General features: G+C 39.0%; 1 long non-coding RNA gene across 3 annotated transcripts in view; it reads left to right on the top strand.

Annotated features, from left to right (window-relative positions):
- Positions 1-24,521, top strand: part of LOC141048131 (uncharacterized) — a 425,218-nt gene that overhangs the window by 20,013 nt on the left and 380,684 nt on the right. Inside the window, exon 2 of one of the 3 annotated variants that reach the window (XR_012219966.1) lies at positions 11,857-11,910. The exons of 1 other annotated variant lie outside the window; for it this stretch is intronic. This is a non-coding gene — a long non-coding RNA (uncharacterized lncRNA). Of the gene's footprint in view, positions 1-11,856; positions 11,911-21,674; positions 22,002-24,521 lie in introns of those variants that run through there. One more of the 3 variants, XR_012219967.1, reaches the window with a different exon arrangement.

Raw genomic sequence — 24,521 nt, 5'->3', positions numbered from 1 at the left:
GAACTTGCACTATTGCTGACTGACTAAATACTTTTTTTCCCCACTGTACTTCTTTATAATATACTTACTATTAAAATATAATAAATTATATAGTAAGAATACTAAAAAATATAAAATATATTTTTTCTGGATCAATGCCTAAAATATATTTCTAACCACTTAATTAAACCAACATTGTCTCTATGAGTGACCTAAGACTAACATCTTCAATAATCCAAACCTCCCACTCCCTTTGCCAAGACTTTTTTCGTGTTGTGCCAATTCTCTGGAATGCACTACCCCAGACAATTTGATTAATTCAATTAATTCCCAATACCCACAGTATTAAGTCTGCCCCAAAAATACATTTCTTTAGACTGGCTTATCACCTCACTTCACTTACCTATTTCCCATTTTACCCTTCCAACATTTTCCTCCAAATTTGGTCCCTCATAGCATCTGTTTACACACCTCCATGCACTTAAGAACACTCTATCTGTACTTATACTGGCTGGTGACCGGCTCATGCAGTGTTATGTGAATACCCTATATATTATACTGATGGCTAGACCGTACAATACAAGCACTTTACTTTTTGTGCTACCCCCATCTCCTCAAAGGTTGTACGTTTTCGAGTAGGTCCCTCATTTCTTTTGGTATTTTGTACAATTATGTGTTACTCTGTAATGTTTGATATTGCCTGTACATCTCCCCTTTGAAATGTAAAGTGCTGCTGAATAAGTTGGTGCTATAGACATAAAATTATTATTATTTATGAGTGTGCAGGCTGCCCTGGAATCTACATTCAAAGCATGATAGTTCAGGTTTAGACTTGATTCAGATGGCTGTACTAAACCTTGGAGTAGTCATATTCCCAAGTTGCAGACGTGTTTGCCACAGTGTGCTCGTCAGCATTGTGAAGGGGCGCATGAGCTGACTATTATTGACATTCACTAGTCTGTTCAATAAATTGGTGCAGACTAATGAATACTGCAACGGTTCCATATTGGTGAAAAGTTGTTTTGCATTGGCATATACAGTGTAATGTAAAAGTTTGGGTACCCCGGGTCAAAATTACTGTTATTGTGAACAGGAGAGCAAGTTGAAGATGAAATGATCTCTAAAAGACCTAAAGTTAAAGATGACACATTTCCTTTGTATTTTAGGGGAAAATATATATATATATATTTTTATTTTAAAAATTATAAAATGAAAAAGGTACCCATGTAAAAGTTTGGGCACCTTTGGAGATTTGTGTGCTTAGGTCACTTTGACCAAGGTTTAAGACCTTAATTAACTTGTTTGGGTTATGGCTTGTTCGCTATCATTAGGAAAGGCCAGGTGATGGAAATTTCCCAGCTTTATAAAAACCCAACCTCCTCTAACCTTGTGCCAAAAAACAGCAGCCATGAGTTCTTCTAAACAGCTGCCTGGCACTGTAAAAAGGAAATGGTGGAGGCCTACAAAGCAGGAGAAGGCTATAAGAAGCTAGCAAAGCGATTTCAAGTTGCCCTTTCCTCATTTCGAAATGTAATTAAGAAATGACAGTTAACAGGAACAGTGGAGGTCAAGATAAGGTCTGGAAGAGCAAGCAAATTTTCAGTGAGAGCTGCATTAGGATTGTTAGAGAGGCAAATCAGAATCCCCACTTGACTGCAAAAGACCTTCAGGAAGACCTTCAGACTCTGGAGTTGTGGTACATTGTTCTACTATTCAGACACACCTTCACTGAAAAGTCATCAGGTGAAAACTTCTCCTGTGTCCTCATGATAAAATTCAGCATCAGAAGTATGCAAAAGAGCATCTAAATAAGCCTGATGCATTTTGGAATCAAGTCGTATGGACTAATGAGTTTAAAATAGAACTATTTGGCCATAATGATCAAAGGTATGTGTGGAGATAAAAGGGCACAGAATTTCAGGAAAAGAACATCTAACCATTAAGCATGGGGGTGGATCAATCATGCTTTGGAGTTTTGTTGCAGACAATGGCAATGGCAATTCTTGACACAAACACAATACCATCTTTAAAAATAGTGGTCAAACAGAGCGCTCCATGCTCTAGCGATAGACGTCGCCTATACACACATCACTACCGTCTTTATTTCTTCTTCCATACTTTGTGGACTAACACACATGTGTATGTTTGATTAAGGTCTTTACTGATTGAAATGTCATGTATGATACACAATATGTATAAGGACCACTGTAATAAAAGTCTCTTTTTTTTAACTATACTCACCTCAGTGTGCCGTATTCTGCTTAGAGCCTCTATATTAGGGATTTGGATTCTATCCAGGCACCTGATCCTGACCGGGAGTGCCGTATTTCTTCTCTGACACCATCTGTAAAAAAGCTGAAGTTGAAAAGACGATGGTTTCTACAAATTGATAATGATCCTAAACACAAGGCACAATAGACTATGTAAAAAAGTACAATCTGAAGGTTTTACAATGATTCTCAAAGTCCCCTGATCTGAACATCATTGAAAATCTGTGGCTAGACCTCAAAATAGCAAACATGCAAGATGACCCAGGAATCTGCCAGAACTGGAAGACTTTTCCAATGAAGAATGGATGAAAATCCCTCATACAAAATTGAAAGACTCTAAAGGGGGTTTTACACATAGCGATATCGCTAGCGATATCGCTATAACGTCAACGATTTTGTGATGTTATAGCGATATCGCTAGCGATATCGCTGTGTGATACTTACCTCTGACCGGCTCCCCCGCAGTCGATTGCTGATCACGCGAGATCGGGCGGCTTCATTTCTCATCGTCAGCTTCCTGCTGGGGCTTCCTGCTGTGATGACGAGCGACGCGTGGAGGCGGGCGGGAGGACATTAGGATCGCTGTGTGTGAATGGTAAGTATCGTCCGCTGTATCGCTGCTGCATCGCTGTGAGGTCTGCCTGTGTGACAGCTCCCTAGCGATCATTTAGTGATGCACCAGCGATCCTGAACGGGTCGGATCGCTGGTGCATTGCTAAATGTAAAAGGGCCTTTTGGCTGGTTGCAAAAAGCGGTTACAAGCTTTGATACTTGCAAAAGGGGGTGCTACTAGGTACTAATAATGCAGGGTGCCCAAAACTTTTGCATCAGTCCATTTATCTTTTTGCAATTTTTAAAATGTAAACGATGAAAATATGTTTTCTTTTTTGCCTAAAAAAACAAGGAAAAGGTGTCTTTAACTTTAAACCTTTTAGAGATCATTTAATCTTCAACGCACTTAACTGTTTACAATAACAGTAATTTTGACGAGGGGTGTCCAAACTTTTACATGTCACTGTAGGTTATTATTGAATCTTGGAATGCACACTGCTTGAAAACACGGATGGCTGAATGAGCTCTTAAGGGAACAGTCATGATGGACCATCTCATCATTCTCTGTGTTGTATATAATAAAGAGTACAAGTAGGGTTGCCATCAACATATTTCTTTAAAGGGTGCCGAAATATTGTATAGAGAGTCAACAGCAGATCGGAGAAAACACAGACTAATTATTGGGTCAATGAAACAGAACCACGGAGAACAGCAAGTAGTTAGATCAAAGGTGGGGTACTCTTTTTTATTTCAGGGCAATATTAAAGTTGCTTTTACTATTATTATTTTTTATTCTATTTTATTTTATAATTTTAAGGTTATCATATGTAAAATCTTTTATAAATATTTTATCCATGTAGAAACAATAGCTGTAAAGAATGGCTGTTGTATCTTACTGTAACATAACTAAAATAATAATTAGCAGAATTTTTTCTATCAATATTAGTTTCAAACAATGGCTTCATGATGCGCAATTACAAAACTGCAATCAGCTTTACACATTCATAAATGCCTACCAGAAATTCACTACCATTCTGTCTATTGTTCCATCAGGGCGAATGATCAATCACAAAATTGTCAGATTGTCGAATAGATGACCATAAGAACAAACAAACCAAATTTTAAAGATGCATAATCAATATTTCTAAAGACCCACAGGATTTATATTGATTCTATCTAATCGTTTTTGGTGTCATAGATGAAGCAAAAATAGCAACAAAGCTTCGACTCTCGCCTTCATTTTTGAAGCATTGTTGTCTTCGTAGCAAAATGAAGCATGATTAGTATTTTCAGAAACAACATATATCATTTCATAAGTAAAAAATGCAGCGTTTATGATAACTTTTAATACTGCCCAGTCAACAACTTAAGTTCCATATAAAAAAAAAGAAGGCAGAGATCTAAAGCCAATGACTGCTGTTACAAGGTGTATTACAACATAATTATTCGCCGCACTTATCACAAATGTTGGAACACATGATGGCAATTAGTGAAATAGTTAACCATTTATGTCCCTCCTTCAAAAAGTTAAAGAAAATTCTTACACTTTTGTTTCTCCTCCTGTTCTGAAACTATTTTTCTAATTTTTCTAGAAAAGTAAGTGGCATGAATATTAATTGGAAGTAGAACCCCCCTGCGTACACGTTGTTGATATTACCTTATTCCCTATATAAAACTACTTTTTAATCAGCATTTCTGATGACAAGGTAAAATTTACCTCTATAAACTCCATGCTGTGTATGCTGGGACATAAAGTATATGGTGGGCATTTTACAAGTAGGAAGTAACCAGTGGTGGTGCCCTTTGATTAGGTGTGCATTATTCATTTACATGAATTCTTAAAAAAAAAGTTTTGTTTGAAGCTTGAAAATCACAGCAAGGACTCAAGGTGCATAAAACATTACGTGTGAGATGAGTGCAAGCCTTATGAGGGGAGATGACTCTCTACTGACAGGTAGCTTATTTTTAAGGGATAAAGTTATATAAATGTTATATAATCCAGTAGCTATATGTTTGATAATGCACGCCTATGTAAAATAAATGTGCATGGGTGTGTATATATTACATATACATATTTCATCATCTACCATTTTACATGATTGTAGCTATTACTTAAATATTTCACATTATTTATCTATTCAGATTAATTTTTTCCCAGTTCAGTATTTCTTAATGGAAAATAGTTTTATATATTTTGTTTTTGAAACAGACATGCAGAAACTGCATATATATATATATATACAGTATATATATATATATATATATATATATACACTGTATGAATATATATTGTATTTCCATGAGTATATATATATATATATATATATATATATATACTGTATGAATATATATTGTATTTCCATGAGTATATATATATATATATATATATACACTGTATGAATATATATTGTATTTCCATGTGTGTGTATATATATATATATATACTCATGGAAATACAATATATATTCATACAGTGTATATATATATATATATAAAAGTATTAGTGTGTATATGTATGTATGTTAATATTTATATTACATATTTGTGTGTTTGTGCATATATATAATATATAAACACATGTATTTTTATGGATATTTATAAATATACATATATATATTTATATGTTTTTTATGAAATCCCCTGAAACATAACAAAATATATGCTGTACATAAATATCTTATAGGAGACAATTTACACATACTTGTAATTGTTTAAAGTCTTGGGAGTGATTCCATTTGATTATTAAAATGTAGTTTTTTTTTTAATCCAAGTAACTAAATTTCTACCTGCATGCAAATATGCTTATGTTGTCCAAATAGTATGCTTAAATTGTTATAAATTATATTATTTGTTTAATCTTCCCTTTTGAACCAGTCTAGTTTCACTTTTTATTTAACATCATATTCTGGAATAAAATATTCAACAATTATTTAAGCCATTAACAATTGCAATGAAAATATATAAAAACTTCCTTACTTTACTATATAAATAAAATTCAACAATTTTATCTGCTGAATTGAAATTACCGTATATTGTCGAGAAGCATATTTAATATGGAAGAAATGCAAGCAAAATTCTGTATTACTTGCCACATAAATTACATAAAGTACATTTAAAAAAAAAAAAAGCTTCTCTGTGAATACATAAGATGACACTAAGACACAATTGTGTCTTTCTTTTTTTAAACACATGTTTAGGAGCAAAAAGGAAAGTCTTTTGCCCTTTAGCCTTTTTAGCCAAATAGTGGCCTTTTCTGTCTCTGTGCATTTTTATTGTTTGTAAAAACATTTTGCATTCTTAACTGGGCATCTTTAAAGAGAATACACCAGACGTCCTGCCACAAGTCAAAAGATTAAAAATATATGAGCCAACACTAGAGACGTCTATGGTGATGGCTCAGATCAAACATGCGGTCCTCTAAAAAAGAAATCTAGAAATCCGCTTCTATGTGAATAGTAATTGGAGATATATATTCATTTAACTTACTGGTATTAAACTCACTGTGCTTTGATGTGTGAAATCTTTTTTCATATATGATACATCTTTGATTCTACTTCGCAGCTAGAACTTTTCTATGCAATACAATTGAAGTTCAATTTCTGCAGGAGTCCGGCAAGGTGGTAACATTTCATTTTTTTGTCCTATATTTAATAAAAACTCTATATTGGTCATTTATAAATGAACTTTTATCCATTTGTCAAAACATTTGAAAAAATCCAGGGATCTTATTTTAGCATTGAATCAATACATTGCTTATGACTAATATGAGTCTCATAATTATGTAAATATAAAATTTTATCATTAAATTAATTTATTGTTCATGTAATCAAAATTATATATCTTCTTAAAGCATAGATAGAAATATACATGGATAGAATATATATACAAACAAAAAAGATGGTGGAATAGATTGGAAATAAATAGGTTTATCTATCCACCCATCATTCCAAGGCTGTTTTTAATTGGAACAATGTATAGCAGGATACTATACTTTTCCAAGTAATTTGAGACATGGGCAGAAAGGTGATTCTTTAGCATAGTGCCCCATAGAAGAGGTTTTCTTGTCTTTGGCAGATAGGGATGCACACTGATCAAATTATGCACTAGGAAAGTAAGAAGGTCACTTTCTGTGCATGTTGTATGGATAGCTAGATGATAGATAGATAGATAGATAGATAGATAGGTAGATAGAGGGATAGATTGCTAGATAGATAGATAGATAGATAATAAGTAGATAGATGATATATAGATATGGGTTGGATAGATAGATAGATGATAGATAGATAGATAGATAGATAGGTAGATATGGGATGATAGATAGATAGATAGATAGATAGAGGGATAGATTGCTAGATAGATAGATAGAAAATAAGTAGATAGATGATAGATAGATATGGGTTGGATAGATAGATAGATAGATAGATAGGTAGATATGGGATGGATAGATAGATAGATAGATAATAAGTAGATATATGATAGATAGATAGATAATAAGTAGATAGATGATAGATAGGTAGATAGCTAATACATTGACAGATAAATAGATAATAGATACTAAATGAATAGATAATAGATAGATGAATAGATAGACAGAATCCACATAACACGACAGGAGGCGTACAGATGTTTTTGGATATAATCTATTCTATACCTGGTTAAGATCAAATTTGGATTTACACCCTTAGACTGAGTGGGTGCTGATTCTATTTATTGACAGATAGCTAATAGATAGATAGATAGATAACGGATAGATAGATAGATAACGGATATGTAAATAGATAGATAACGGATAGATGGATAGATAGAGAGTAAGGAAGGATTGCAACATTTACAAAAATAAGAGCTATATTTACAATAAATATTTATGTAGCATGAAAGATTAATATATATTATTTATTTATATAGCACCATTAATTCCATGGTTCTGTACATGATAGATATATATATATATAGAGTGACAGAGAGAGAGGGATTATATTAATAGTGTTGGACAGACTATCTATAGATAGATAGATAGTTAATAGATAGATAATAGATAAATAATAGATAGACAGATGATAGATAGATAATAGATAGATGATCGATAATAGACAGATAATAGATATATTAGATAAAAGATAGATGATAGATAAATAGATGATAGACAGATAACAGATAGATAGAAGACAGATAATAAATAGATAGATAGATCTTCAATATGTTTGGAATTTAAGGAAATTATTAAATAGTAATGTGCATTGGAAAAATCAGTGTATAAAATATATATTATTTCTGATTTGTGTCCAACACCAAATAAGGGTAATAAATGAGAGAGATGATTGGAAAAAGATTAAAAAAAAGTTATGCAGAAAAGTAGTGGAAAATCTATCATTTAATAATGCTTTAATTCTTATCTGCTAACAGTTTCTGTAACTTTCATATGTTAAAAACCCAGGTATGGTGCTGTATGCAATGTATTTTGTTTGCTTGGAAAAATATGTAAGGTGTTTAACCCTTAAAGGACGTAGTCAATATTTCTTTTTTTTCTTTTTTCACAAAATCGGTGGACAGGTTTTAGTTTTAAATGTCACCATTCAACTTACCAAATAATGTACAGAAAAAGTACAGTTAAAGAAGCAATCAAAATGGTGTGAACTGTTGAATAAAAACACAATTCTGCTATTGTTTTTATGAGTTTCATTTTTAAAGAGGTCATTGTACAGTAAAAATGACCTGGCAACATGATTCTGCCGGTCGGTGCAATTACAGCAATACCAAGCTTGAATATTTTGTTACTATTTTAGTGACTTGAAACACATCTGAACCTTGTAAAAAATGTTTGTCACCTTTTCCAAAAGCCTTAACATTGTAATGTCCAAAAGCTGCGGCTACCAGAAAACAACTACCATTTGTGCTTTGACTTTTTTCTTTATAACAGACCCCTAGTTTTTATGAAAATCCATCAGCACCTTTGAATCACAATGTAGGGGGCCAATGGGTGCCCAATTACAGACCCATGCAGGATCCCACAGCTTAAATACTGCTGTCAGTTTTTGACAGTGGAATTTGAGGTGTTAACAGCAGCAATCTATCACTGGTGTTAGAACAGATGCTGACTGTAAAGGCTCCGGAGCCCAATCCACACTCCTCGATGTACTCCAGGACATACAGCATATCCATTGTTGGGCATAAATTTGTTAAATGCTTGTGTACATACGTTCATTCATTTGTATGAGCGATGGCCAAAACTACATCTTTTGGTTCAGTACTCTTTTAAATGCAGCAAATCCAAAAAATTCTATAGCAGAGATTTTACTGTCTGCATAGTGCTTCCAACAAGTGGAACATGACTCCTTTATATTAATAGAACAACCCATCAGTTAGATGTGGTTAGATGTCCATTGTTTTCAAATGCGCAAAGTAAACAGACTGATTTTCATTAGCGTTTTGGATCCCATTTTAAAAAGTGTTTGCTCCATGTGTCAATTTTTACTGATTTTCTTGTATGCAAAAAAATTACAAAACTTCTTTACCCTTTGCGATTTTAAAGAAGCACTCCATGAATATTTTTTTTTTCATTAATTGTCTGTATATGTGTATGCTGTCTAGTGGTAATGTATTATTATGCTCACCTACTGCTGCTCTCTCCGGAGTCCAGCGCCATTCTGCTCCTCTTCTCAGTGACACAGTGACATCACCACACCACAATTCGGACTATCTGGATCACTCTACACTCAATGCATGAAATGGAAGTCTCTTTTATGGTAGAATAGCATAACAGTATAAAAAAATTGCCATTTTTTTCACACACAGACTCAGTGAGTGAAAATAATCTTTCTTCTGCACCGCCGCCATGAATAACATTTGTTTGAATGCAATCCATTCTTTTAACAGATAGCACTGGGACCAAAAAAAAGTTTGTTGTGCATGAGCACTTACAATGTAAAGGGCCTGTCACACTAAGCGATATCGCTAGCAATATCGCTATAACGTCACTGGTTTTTGTGACGTTATAGTGATATTGCTAGCGATATCGCTGTGTGTGATACTTACCTCCGACCGCTCCCCCGCTGGTTATCGCTGATCGCACGAGAACGGCCTGGACTGTTTCTCGTCGTCAGCTTCCTGCTGGGCTTCCTGCTGGGGCCGACGAGCGACGCGTGGATGCGGGTGGGAGGACGTCAGGATCGCCTCATCTGACAGGCAAGTAGCGACCCCTGACCCCTGCAATGTCGCTGGTGAGATCTGCCTGTGTGGCAGCTCACTAGCGACCACTTAGCGATGCACCAGCGATCCTGACCGCGTCATATCGCTGTTCGGGATCGCTGGTGCATCGCTAGGTGTGACAGTACCTTAAGTCTATGTAGTCCTAAATTGTAAAAGCCACTTCATGGCCACACAGGGTGCAGCTTGGCCAGGAGAATCTGCAAAGCATTGACACCACTGAGAAGTGGAGCAGAATGGTGCTGGATACCAGAGAGAGAAGTGGTAGGTGAGTATATCAATACATTCACGCTGCACACCATACACAAATGCAGATTTAATGAAAAAAATAATCATGAGATGACCTCTTTAAAAATGACAGCACAGAGACTGCACATCAATGGCATCCTTGTAGCATCCATGATTTTTATGGACATATAGACTTTGTAAGATTCCACTCACTTGGCAGCACATGAGGCATTCAGTTACATTTTTAAAGCATGCAGGATGGATATTAAAACTTCATAAACCTTCCATGAAACACACATAAAATCATCCTCTAGGCATAACCAAAACAAGTTAAATAGTCTGGCTAGACTCCCTTACATCTGCCGTAACACGCCCCAGGGTGGGAATATGTGAGCAGCCAGCCCCACCCATCTCTATGACGGCTCGCAAACCCAGCCATTGACATGTCCTATTAACTCAGTGAGTAAACATCCAATGGAGGGACCTAGTGAATAACCTGCATAGAGCTGGTACCACTATAACAAAGGCTACCATCAGTAACACACTATGCCACCAAGGACTCAGATCCTGCTGGGCCAGATGTGTCCCCAGCTTAAGCCAGTACATGTCCAAGCCAGTGTGAAGCTTGCTAGAAAACATTTGGAATATTCATAAGAGTATTGGGAGAATTTCATATGGTCTGATGAAACCAAAGTAGAACTATTTGGTAGAAACAAAACTCGTGTTTAAAGGAGACAGAATGCTGAGTTGCATCCAAAGAACACCATGCCTACTGTGAAGCATGGGAGTGGCAACATCATGCTTTGGGGCTGTTTCTCTGCAAATGCACCAGGACGACTGATCCATGTACATGAAAGAATGAATGGGGCCATATATCGTGAGATTTTGAGTGCAAACCTCCTTCCATCAGCATGGACATTGACGATGAAACATGGATGGGTCTTTCAGCATGATAATGACCCCAAGCACACCACCAGGGCAATGAAGGAGTGGCTTCGTAAGAAGCATACAAAGGTCCTGGAGTGGCCTAGCCAGTCTCCAGATCTCAACCCCATAGAAAATCTTTGGATGGTTTAGAAAGTCCATGTTGCCCAGCAACAGGCCCAAAACTTCATTGCTCTAGAGGAGATCTGCATGGAGGAATGGGTCAACATACCACGAACAGTGTGTGCCAATCTTTTGAAGATTTACAGAAAACGTTTGAATTCTGTCATTGCCAGCAAAGGATATATAACAAAATATTGAGATGAACTTTTGTTAATGACCAAATACTTATTTTCCACCATAATTTGCAAAATCAATCTTGCCAAATCAGACAAGGTGATTTTCTGGATTTGTTTTCCCATTTTGACTCTCATAGTTGTGGTCTACTTATGATATCAATTACAGACCTCTCTCATCTTTTTAAGTGGGAGAACGTGCACAATTGATGGCTGACTAAATACTTTTTTTCCCCACTGTATGTGCTGGAGCCTGCTTTTCTTGGCTTACATTACCGAGGCAACAACCTCATTGATACATATTTCCCTCAAGGACCTGTCTAGCAGCCATCTTACAACTTGTATGGTTGATTATTATCTGTGACTTTAATCAAGAACGAACATCTGTGATTTTTTGTTCACAGATATATGGTCCACAAAAAATCATGAAAATGTGAACAGCTCGAAGACAATTATGGGTATGTGTTCTATCCATGAATAACACAGATAGAATGCATCCTTGAAAGATGGTATGAATAGGTTATAATGTTAATAGGAGGCTACTAGCTTTAATAGCATTTTCACTACTTGCATGTTTACATTCACATAAAACTGAACAAGATATTTGCCAGTTAGTAGTACCTGTATGCAGATTTTTACATGTCAATTTAAATTTGGAAAATGTATTACTATTCTCTAATTTCAACAATAATAACCATAAATTGGATGATTAGATTGTTGGAAAAGCAACATTACCAGCTATCATAGTAAAAAATAGCAGTGTTCTTTTTCACTCATGTGACAAGCGATGTTTTGGCTCCCAAATATGTCGGTGCTTGAGAAGGCTCGGTCATATTTGAGATCTGAATGGATGAATAAAGAATTAGTGTTTTTTTCTAGCATACTTCAGAGTGTTGTCATTTTTAGATAGATAAGGTAGATGGGTAAAATAATAATAGATATCAGATAAAAATGATAGCTAAACAATGAACAATAATGATTTGTTTCTCACTCATCTTTATGTAGAGTGCACCAGATAAATTACTTGACTTAGCAATGCCTTATTTCTGTGAATTAATGCAGTGTCGGACATCTATATAAAGTTGACCTCTAATGAAGAAAAAGTCATCTGTCTCAAATCCCTGGCATTAACAGCTTTCTACTCAAAAGATTTAAGCCACATTAGTGTCAATTTAAATATCTTAATACTATACATTTCTATTGCTTAGGGGGGTTTCCACTTTTTCATCTTTTTTTACATATCACATCATAAAAAAATAATTCTCAAAAGATTCAGTTAAAGCATTGATTTTTCCTCGACCAGAATGTTTTTATTGGATTCTCGGTCTTTTTAATTTTTTTTTCTGATTTTTCTAGAATTACTGTTAATACTAGGCATTAGTGGATCAGGCAAAATTTGAATTTGTGTGGACTATACCCTGAAATTCAATTTGTAGAGCAGTTATTTGATCGTACTCAAAGAGTAGTGATAAATGGTTGCACATCCTATTGCAAGAGTGTTTCAAGTGGGGTACCACAAGGCTCTATCCTGTTCTCAGTATTGTTCAACATTTTTATTAATGATATAGATAATGGAACTGAAGGTAAACTAATCAAATTTGCAGACATTGCAAAGCTAGGAGGGATAGCTAACACTAGAGAAGACAGAGAAAGGATTCAGAAGGATCTAGAAAAGCTTGAACAATGGGCAGCGACTAATTGAATGGTATTTAACAGGGAGAAATACAAGATTCTACATCTGGCCAAGAAAAACAGCACTTGTGAAAAAGACTTGGGTACACTAATAGATCACAGACTGCACATGAGTCAACAGTGTGATGCAGCAGCAAAAAAAGGCAAACATAGTTCTAGGATGTATTAAGAGTAGCAAAGACTCTAGATTACATGAATTATCCACATCTACTCCACCTTCGTCGGGCCTCATCTGGAATGCTGTGTCCAGTTCTCAGTACCATATTTTAAAAATGACATCGAAAAACTGAAGCAAGTTCAGAGAAGAGCTACCAAGATGGTAAGCAGATTGCAAACTATGCCCTACGAGGAATGGAGGATCTGGGAATGTTTAGCTTGAATAAAAGAAGGCTAAAAGGAGACTTAATAACTGTTGTGAGGCAGTGACTGGTGCTATATGCGAGGGTCGCTATGTGTCCCCCAGGATGCGCACAGAAGCTTATTGAGGCCGCGAGAGTACATTGCATTCACAGGCATAGCTTTGCAATGCAAAATAAAAGTAAGTATTGTTCTTGGGCAAGCTATTTTTGCCGGGCAGATTTAAGAAAATCTACCATGTGTTTTTTATTTGGAGTGACTACAGGATGGTGGTGGGGCAGTCCGCTGCCTCCTGGCCAGGTCTTCCAAGTGGCCTGTGGCCACAGGTTCCTTGTAAAAACCCTGCAGCAGTGGGTTGGGTGTGTCAGTTTTGGTTTGCAAGCGTGCATAGCAGGAGGCTCTGCAGAGCTCAACCTGTGTGAAGCAACACAGTGCCAATTGGATCCAAAAGGCCTGGCACCCCTTAGCTTACACAGTGGCTAAGTCGTCTATACCAAACAGTCGTGGATACGGAGTGTCTTGTTTCCCAGCTGCGGTTCAGAGAATACATTTTGTTTTAAGTTTGTGAGTGCGCTGACCATTAAAAGAGACTTTCTTTTGAACTTTCCGGGGTCACTGCCTGTCTGTCACACTGCACCAACCAGCTGCACTACAATGTCTTCAAATATTTGAAGGGATGTCACAGTGTAACTGGGATCATCATTATTTTCATTTGCACATGGAAACATGAGAAGCAATAGAATAAAACTGAAAGGGATAAGTTACAGATTAGGAAGTTTTGACAGTGAGGGTGATCAATGAATGGAACACGCTGCCAGGAGAGGTGGTGAGTTCTCCTTTAATGGAAGTCTTCAAACAGAGGCTGTACAGACATCTGTTTGAGATGATTCAGTTAATCTTGCATTGAGCAGGGGGGTGGACATGATGGCCCTTGAGATCCCTTCCAAATCTAACATTTTATGATTCCATGATTCCAATAATTGAATGTACCTTATTATGCTCTGGGATCTCTATAGACCCCAGAGCATAATAAACATAAGATGTAATAAATTAAGAAAATACTTACACTCACCTTACCGCTTACCTCTCAAGCCTCTCCACTCCCCACCTATTCGGACCTCGTCACATCTTCTCATCATTGCTGCAAATGCTTAATTCCCATGCCTTTTCACACTGGATCAGGACTTCTGGCCCTGAAAAGGCCCAGCATCGCCTTTTAGGCTTGGTAGGGACTTGTGGCTTTGATAAAGCCAGGGAAGGTTCTACACTATGATGCCATGACCTTTCGTGTGCTTGAACAGAATCTTCCCAGGCCTCATCAAAGCTGGGGATTTCAGCACGAGAGGTAACTATCTGAAGATGCAGTGAGGATGGGTGACATTAAGGAGCGGAAGAGCCAGAGAGGCAAGAGGAAAAGTGAGTATAAGGATTTTATTTTAATTGTTTGCCATTTTGTTGACCATTTATGGTTCAGAAAAATGGTAGCATGTGCCAGTTCCACTCTAATGTATTCGCTCAGTTCTACTCAGTGGATTTACCTTCATCTAAAAGATTCCATTTGAACAAACCCTAAGAAAGCAGTAGAATAAGAAACTGCTAAACTAAAAATTAAAAAAGTAAAATCTTACACATAAAGTGTCAATTGTGATGATCCCTCTTTACAATGTCAGCCATGATGTGCCATCCATTTAGTTCCTGTCACTTTGCACCAGTGACAGTTTGCTCTATACAAACTGACATGCCCTTAATATGGTGAGACTTGAATGTTACTTAAGTGGGAAATGCAAAATGTAATTTAAAAGGCCGATTTAAAGTGATTATTTACAGAACAGTTTAAAATCAATGCTATCAAAGTGAATATATTCAGATTAGTGATGACTAAATCTGTCAAAATTTAATTTCAGCAGTTCCCTCTAATTTGGTCAGGAATTTTGCATTGAAGTTATTTGATACAATATTTGATACTATTCAGACCCCAGATCATAGCAAACACCTCATATCCTGTTCTGCCACATTATCCACTCCAATACTTTACACATACAGTCTTTTGTACATACTTTGGATCTTCTATCTAATCATTTATTTATTTTACTCACTTTTATGGAACTATTAATTCCACAACGCTTTACAGACAGAATAATCACTGTCCTCATTGGGTGTCATGAGTGTGTCAGTTGTGACAGACAGTCATCCTGGATCCTGTTGAAGGTCATTGTGATTAGCTCTACAAGCACTTTCTTGATTTTTGCTTCTCTGTTATGGATTGATATCCTTCTCCCTCTATGACTTAAGAGTTACCTCCACCTTCTGCTGCTAACTAACACAATCTTGCTGAAGGTTTAAATACCTTCAGTCTCTTCAGCAAGGTGCTGGTGTTAGCTCAATTTCTGTCATGTTGGACACTGTTCACACCAGGGTGTCCGGCAGACAGCGGTAATACCCTGTTGGGTATTCTGTTCCAGTCGGGATAGGGTTAACCAGGTTGTCATGCTGGCTGAGGGCTGGGCCACGCCCTAGGTCTTTAAATAGTTCGTCCTGACTATGGGCGTCGCCGACTATAGCTTTAGCCTAGTGCTAGCAGTGGTGGTGTTGGAGCGTCTGATATCTGGTGCAGTATATCCCTCAGTGGTTCTTTCTCCAATCTGTTATATATATATTTGGTTGCCCTTGCACATTATTGTATTCCCTTGTGTATTTACTGTGTGGTGTTTTCTTTTACCCCTGTCCATACGTATTTGTGGGGTCTGGTGTCTGGTCCCCTCACTGGGTGGAGGGAGGTGGGTTCAGCTTAGGGCTGGACAGGAGACAGGGACAGGGTGGAGGCTCAGGCAGGCACACCTTCAGTGTAAACCCTGGGTAGAGGGACAGACAGGGTTCCCCTAGTCTGAGGGACATCACAGGGGTCCCGGGGTTTTTGCCTAAAGTAACCTAGGCATTCCATGACATTTTCCCTCTGTCTAGTTAGATGTATTAACAGTTGGCTAGTGACTTCTTGTAGTATTCCTGGAGGATTGCTGGCATGATTTCTCGGTGATCTTCTCAAGGTAAGTGTATTCCCTCATTTGTCCACCCTTTCTGTCTTTAGCTGTAGTGGGGGCTGACTAGCACTCACCCCATCTCCTCCTTATCCAGGGCCTATTGCTAGGGTCAGGCAAGGGATTAGGTTCCTGCTGGGCGATAGGTGCAGAACCTATTTAGGGACATTAGACGAGATAGGGTGTTGTTAGATCTGCCTAGGGATCTACAATACCCCCTTCCCTATTGTTTGGGCTTCCTCTCCCTCTCCCCATTGTTGTGCATTTTGCATCTCCCTCACCCAGTGTGACATTAAACCCTTTCTGACATTGGACATAATAGTACGCCGATGTTGGACTCCCTCCATTTGATGTGGGCTCTGGTGCTGAGCTCACATCTTGTCCAGCACATGTCAGCTGTTTTGAGCAGCTGACATGTGCCTCTAACAGTCGCGGGTGGAATCGCAATCCACACTCAGCTGTTAACCTGTTAAATGCCACTGTAAAACTCTTACAGCGGCATTTAACTCGTGCTTCCGGCAAGCGCGCCGGAAATCCCACCGATCGGTGCCTGTGTCACATGATCGTGGGTTGCTGATGGGTTGGCATGACAACCAGATGTCTCCAGAAGATCTCTATTTTGTCACTGCTGGATGGCTGTGAGCGCCACCTGGTGGTCAGAGCTCACAACAAGTCAGCAATTATGCTAAATAGAGGCAATTTGATCATCGCCTGTATGTAGCAGAGGGGCGATTGGGTAATTGCAGCTTCAAGTCTCCCATGGAGACTAGTGAAGCATGCCAAAAGTAAAAAAAGTTTTAAAAATATTAAAAAGTAATAGTTCAAATCATTACCTTTTTGCCCAATTCAAAATAAAACAATAAAAAATCAAACATACACATATTTGGTATTGACGAGTTCAGAATCACCAGATCTATCAATATGAAAAAAGAATGAACCTCATCGCTAAATTGCATAATGAGTAAAAAAAAGTAAAATTCCAGAATTACATTTTTTTGGTCGCCGCAACATTGCATTAAAATGCAATAACGGGCGATCAAAAGATCTGCGCCAAAACTGTATAATTAAAAACATCAGCTCAGCATGCAAAAAATAAGCCCTCACCCAACCCAAGATCATGAAAAATGGAAACGCTATGGGTATCGAAAAATGGAGCAGTTTTTTTTTTATCAAATTTTGGAATTATTTTTCACCACTTAGAATAAAAAGAACCTAGACATGTTTGATGTCTATGAACTCGTAATGACCTGGAAAATCACAATGGTAGGTCAGGTTTAGCATTTAGTGAATATGGTTAAAAAAAATCCAAAAAACAACTCTGGGATTGCACTTTTTTTGCAATTTCTCTGCACTTGGAGAGTTTACAGTTTTCCAGTACACTATATGCTAAAACCAAAGGTGTTGTTCAAAAGTACAACTTTTCTTGCAAAAAACAAGCTTTCACATGGCCATATTGACTGAAAAGTAAAAAGTTATGTCTCTGTGAAGAACAGGAGCAAAAAACGAAAATGCAAAAACGAGAATACCTCCAGGGATAAGGGGTTAACACCAGTCGTACACTTAAAAAAAAAAACAACCTGACACTTGTTTTTTTTTTGGTGTGTGTGTGTGTTTTTTTCGGAGTTGTTTTTTTTTCTTTTTCCAGGGTCATGGATCCCATTTCTTTGCTGGCAGAGCAGCTACAGATGTTGTCAATGGAAGGGACTGATCTTCGATCTGAGATTCAGCAGCAACGGCAGGTGCTGCAGACTCCTACTGTGGGGCACTCTGCGGGTAGGCCGGTCCAGTTTGGACCCAAAATTTCCCTTCCGGACAGGTTTTCAAGAGGTATAGACAAGTTTTTTGTATTTAAATAAGCATGTAAATTGTATTTTAAACATCATCCTTTCTCCTGTGGACATGAGGAGCAACGAGTGGGAATTGTGATTTCATTGTTGCAAAGGGATCCTCAATCCAAGGCTTTTTTTGCCACTGGGGTCTATTTGTCTCCAGTCCGTAGAATGGTTTTTCAGGGCATTAGCCTTTATCTATGATGATCCTGACCAAATTTACTTGGCTGAATCCAGGCTGCATAGCCTTCAGCAGGGAAATCGTTCAGCTGAAACTTATAGCTATGAATTCCACAGGTAGGCAACCGATAACAAATGGAATGACTTGGCTCTTAGAAGCCAATTTTTTCAAGGTCTAACTGAAAGGTTAAATGATGTCTTGGCAGTGTATGAACCCCAGAGCAATTGGAAGCTGCCATGTCATTGGCTATACAGTTAGATAGATGGGTAAGACCATCTTCTCCTGAGCCCTCTTTCCGGGACAATACCCCTGTACTGGAAGGACAGTCTGGGTGTTAACAAATACTTGTGGAGTTAGAGGAACCCATGTACTTAGGAGGTGCTTCTGCGTCATATGTCTCCCATGACATTTGCAAGAAAAATGGTGTGTGTTTTTTTGTGGGAAGAAGGGAAATTTTATTGGGACCTGTCCTTTGAATCCTAAACGAAAATTGACTTGATTAACCTTTGGTAGTTTGGAGTTTGATAATAAAGGGGTATGTTCACCTTCAACCTGTTATTCTCGATTTGTCCTGATAGCAGCGATGGTGCTAGAGAGCAGGACTGAGAGAATTTCTGTTTATAGACAGTAGAGCTAGAGTCAGCATGGTTGATGCTGAGTTTGCCAGAGCTCATGGGCTTGCTTGCTCTACCTTATCTAAGTCCATTCCTATTTATGCCGTAGACTCAGCACCGTTTGCACAGAGAGCATTGTACATAGCATAAGTCTGAGAATATAGTCTTTTCATTATGAGGTAATTCTTTGTCATGTCCTGAAGTGTCTTCCAACTCCAGTTGTATTGGGTTTACTCTGGATGGTGAAATATAATCTGATAGTGGAAGAATGGCAATTCAGAGAAATTGTGGAGTGGCGATTACTTCCATCATAACTTCCTAAACATTTCCCTTTCTGCAGTATCTACGGGGACCTTACCTGCATTTTTGACTGGCTTTGAGGACATAATTTCTGAGAAGGGGTGTCAGGATTTACTCCCCCATTGTGCATATGACTGTCCTATTAACCTGATTCCTGCTAAACTACCCAAGTCCAAACTGTACAATCTGTCTGGTCTTGAGAGCTAAGCCATGAAAGATTTTATTACTGAGAGCCTTGAGACCTTTCTCTTTGCCCATGGCTTTGTGCAAAGGAAAGATGGCAGTCTCTATTCCTGTTTAGGTTCCGGGAATTGAATCTAATTACTATCTAAGATTCATATCCTTTTCCACTGATTCCAGATTTATTGAACCAGGTTGTGGGAGCTAAGGTTTAATACAGGTTGGATTTAAGGGGGGCCTATAACCTGGTTAGAATCAGAGAAGGGGATGAATTGAAAATGGCGTTCAATACCTCTGAGGGACATTTCAAGATACTGGTTATGCCTTTTGGTCTTACCAATGCACCGGTGGTTCTCCAGCATTTCATACATGATATCTTCCATCATTTGGTGGGCAGGTTTGTGGTGGTCTATCTGGATGACATTTTTGTTTATTCACTTGATTTGGAGAAATATCTGGGGCATGTTAGACAGGTGCTTCAGATATTAAACGATAGCAAGCTTTTTGCCAAATTAGAGAAATGTGTATTCGCTGTCCAGGAAGTGCAGTTTTGGGGTACTTGTTGTCATCTTCGGGTTTTTGGGTGAATCTGGAGAAGGTTCGTGCTGTACTTGATTTTACTACTTTTTACTGGAAGTTTATTCAAAATTTTTAGGTAATGGTGAAACCCCTTACTGACATGACAAGGAATGGGTCTGATTTTTCTAAATGGTCAGATGCTGTTCAGCAGGCCTTTTGTCTCCTAAAAGAGTTGTTTTGAGACTGCACCTATCCTCAGTCAACCCATTGTTTCTCAACCTTTTATCGCAGAGGTGGATGTGTCAGAGGTGGAGGTTGGGGCTTTGTTGTCTCAGGGTTCGCCCCCTGGTAAATGGAATCTGTGCATCTTCTTTTCCAAAAAATTATCCTCGGCTGAGAGAAATCATGACATGGGTAATAGGGAGCTTTTGGCACTTAAATTGGAGTTCGAGGAAAGGCAACATTGGTTGGAGGGGGCAGACGATCTTATTACTGTTATCACGGACCACAAGAACTTCCCACACTCATAAAAGTTCTGCACAGTTCAAAACCTGCCAAAAATTACAAGCAGGGTCATCCATACACCCTTCAAGTCACCAACTGTAGAACCTCATTCAAATATTGGGAACAAAGTGTATTTGTGAAACTCCTCCACTCATAAAGGCTCTGCACACAGTGCAAAGCCAGGAAAAAAATGTAAGCAGGATAATCCCTAGACCCTTGAAGGCAACAACTTGAGGGCCTCATCAAAATATTTAGAGTGTAGTTGATGTGCTCCTACACTCGTAGAGGTTTTGCACAAAGTGCAATGCCAGGAAAAAATATTATTAGGGTCATCCAGTCATACATAGACCCTTTGAAGGCAACATCTGGTGGGCTTCATTCAAATTTTGTGTCACCCTACTAGTGGATACAACTGGACACCAGTGGCTAGGTCAAAGAGACTGCAGACACAATGGGTAGCGCAAGCAATATTGTATTTGTGATCTGAATGCAATATAGCATATAAGTCCAGATAAATGTTCAGTCAATCTGATAAACGGTAATAGCAGAGCTGATACTCTGCGACACAGCATGTAAAGTCACTGAACAATGAGGGCACAAGACACAGACTCTTGCAGGGCGGAGGAACACACTAGCTGGCTGGAGTTCTTACTTCACCGCAGGTGTAGTCAGGCAGAGGTTCCTGAAGTCAAGTGTTCAGCAATCACTCGGTCAGCAGGCAGGGATCCAGACGTGCAGGTTGGCAGAGGACTCCGCCGTTAAGAGAGGACCAACAGGGATAGTAAGTCCAGGCTTGGGACTGCAGAGGCACAAAGTCCAATACATAATACACAAGCAATGAATTAGAGCAGGTGCTGGCTTTATATACAGCTTTGGCAGGAAACAAGATGGCCGACGTGGAAACATCAAGATCCATGTTAACTAAGGGCAAGTCTAAGGGCAAGAGAAACAGATTCCAGGACTAGATACTGACATTTTGAAAATTAAAAATACTTTATGTGCTGCTGTCATCTGATGGTGTGGAAAAGTTGGGGCTAATCCAAGCTTTGTTCTTTTTTATCAGAGTAAGCACACTCTGTTGACAGGAGAAAGCGCTTGTCTGCTTTGATCCCCCCGACGGCACTAAGAACCCTCTCAGACAAGACGCTAGTGGCAGGGAAGCAGAAAACCTCCAAGGATAGAGGGAAGGATCATGTCAGGTGTCCAGCTTTGAGATCTAAAAGCCAAAGATCAAAGAATAATTACCATATATACATGTGTATAAGCCGACCCAAGTATAAGACGAGGCACCACATTTTGCCACAAAAAACTGTGAAAACTTATTGACTCAAGTATAAGGTGGGTATGTACAGTATTTTCCCCTCATCCTTATCCTGGTATGCATGTTTCCTCATCCCCATCCTTGTCTGCATGGCTCCTTAATCCCATCATTGTCTGCATGGCTCCTTATTCCCATCCTTATCTGCATGGCTCCTTATTGCCACCCTGATCTTCATGGCTCCTTATCCAGATCCTTGAATGCATAGCTCCACATCACTATCCTTGTATGCATGATTCCTGGTCCCTATCGTTGTATGTGTGGCCCCCATGAGAAAAGCATAAAAAAACAACCTACTTACCTTCCCTACCTGCCCTCGCAGCATTTTGTTCCTGTGCTAGCAGCTCCTGCAGCCGGGCGATCACGTGTCCCTTGCTCATTAAGCAAATGAATATTCACCTCTCTCCATGCCTATGGGAGTGGAGAGAGGTGAATATTCATAATTCTTAAGTAACGCGCACCCGTGATAGCCCAGTAGCTGCAGGAAGCTGTCAACTTTCTCTGTAACTGTGTGCACTATGAGAGAAATGAATATTCATTGCCAGTGCAGTGAATATTCAATTCTCTTTAACAGCGGGTACAGGCTTTAGCTGCAGCAGCCGGCTCCTGCCTCCTTCCTCCTGTGATCCACTGCTCTGCTGCTTCCCCACCCCCCGCTGACTCGTGTTTAAGCCAAGGGGTGGTGTTTTCAGCACAAAAAATTGTGCTGAAAAACCCGGCTTATACATGAGTATATACGTTATAGCATATGATAGTTTTGTTGGCCAGGTATTGCTTAACTATCTTTAAAAATGTTTCCCTTCTTGTCAACAATACCTGGTCAACCAGACCTGGACACTAAGAGGGTGTCATGAAATTGGCCCAGGCTTTTAAGAGTGCTCCACTGACTATGCTGTAACTGATATGTGTCTCCCTCCCCTCTCCTTCTTGGTTGGGCAAAGAAGCTTGTCCCCTGCTACTAATGTTTTCTGATGGGAACTTTTCCAATATATTTTCCATAATGGCCTTTTGCTATAGCACCATTGTAGTAGACCACTCCGCATTAGGAAGGAGAGATGCAAGGTTCTCCTTGTAGCGTGTGACTAGCAGGCTGAACAACCAGTACTCTTTTTTAGCCAGGATGAATGTAATGTGTGGGTCACGGGAAAGGCAGCGGTACAATAAATTCTGCCATATGTGCCAATGTCCCTACAGCCAAAACTTCCCTGTCTCCACTATGATGACTACTCTCCATCTCCTCCTCCATCTCTTACTCCTTATTCAGCTCCTCAGTACATCAATATAGGAGAGACAGGACAAAGCTTGTGTGGGTACCAGCCCCTGTACCTCCAGCTCCTGCTCCTCCTCCTCCTCAGCCTCCGCATCCTCATTGTTACCCATTATGTGCTGAGCAGATGAGATGAAGCACAGCTGGATAGTATCTCCATGTCCCATGTCTACCTCTGTCTCCACCTGGTCCGCATGCAAAGCTTCGTGTTTAGTTGCAAACAGAAACTGTTTAAGTAGGCACTGAAGTGAGATCGCTGCACTTATGATAGTGTCATCTCAGATCACTGTCATTGTAGAGGCCTCAAAGTCTAGGAGAACTACACAATTTTCAGACATCTATGCCCACTCTTAAGTTATGTGCAGAAGCTGTCCAGAATACCGAAGGGTGCTGGTACTCAATAACTGGCCTCTGCTGCTCTCAAAGCCTTGCCAGCATGTGCAGTGTGGAGATCCAGCAAGTGGGCACGTTGCACACCAGTCGGTGAGCTGGCACTTGTATGTGCTGTTGAAGCACTGACAGAGTGGCAGCAGCTGTAGCCAATTTGTGAAAATAGGCTTACCTTGACCAGAAGCTTTGCCAAATCTTGATATGTTGTCATAAACCGCTGAATAACCAAGATGGGCTAAGCATGGTACATGTGTGAGCTTGCCAGGCTAGACAGCCACTACTAGGTTATGGCCATTATCTCACATGACCATGTCTGGTTGTAGGTTCAGTGATTAGAGCCACAGATCTGTCTGGTTTGTTTTTCCTTTCAATAACTGTACTGGGGTATGTGGTTTGCCGCCTAGACAAATTAGCTTGAACAGAGCCTGTTTTCTCTTTGCTAAGGTAGAGCTGCAGAGTTTCCTGCTTCCAGTTGATGTGAGCAACGTGCTCTGAGATAACACATTGGAGATGGAGGATAACAAGGAGCAGGAGGGGTGCAGGAACTGAAAGAAGTAGAGCCAGCAATCCTCAGTGTTGGGAGCACATGTGCCATGCCAGGGTGGGACTCATCTCCAGCCTCTACACTCTGGTCCTCAAGAGCATCCAACAGGTCATGGTTTCAGGATTTCCTTAGTACTGCACAGGTGATAGAATTATTGCCTGTCCAGGTGATGCGATGATCATCTTGGCAAAAAAAAATCCTGAAAACATGACCTGTTGATGGCTCTTGAGGACCGGAGTAGGGGAACACTGCTCTACAGTGTTCACCAAGTGTGACGGCAGAGTATTGTAGCATCGCTGGGCACAAATTCTTGTCCACGTGTCAGTCGTTAAGTGGACA

Source organism: Dendrobates tinctorius, unplaced genomic scaffold (assembly GCF_039654945.1).
Source record: "Dendrobates tinctorius isolate UK_male_01 unplaced genomic scaffold, ASM3965494v1 ptg000133l, whole genome shotgun sequence".
NCBI classification, from domain to species: Eukaryota; Metazoa; Chordata; class Amphibia; order Anura; family Dendrobatidae; genus Dendrobates; species Dendrobates tinctorius.
The sequence above is the reverse complement of the archived record's forward strand: the minus strand, read 5'-3'. Positions and strand labels throughout refer to the sequence as shown.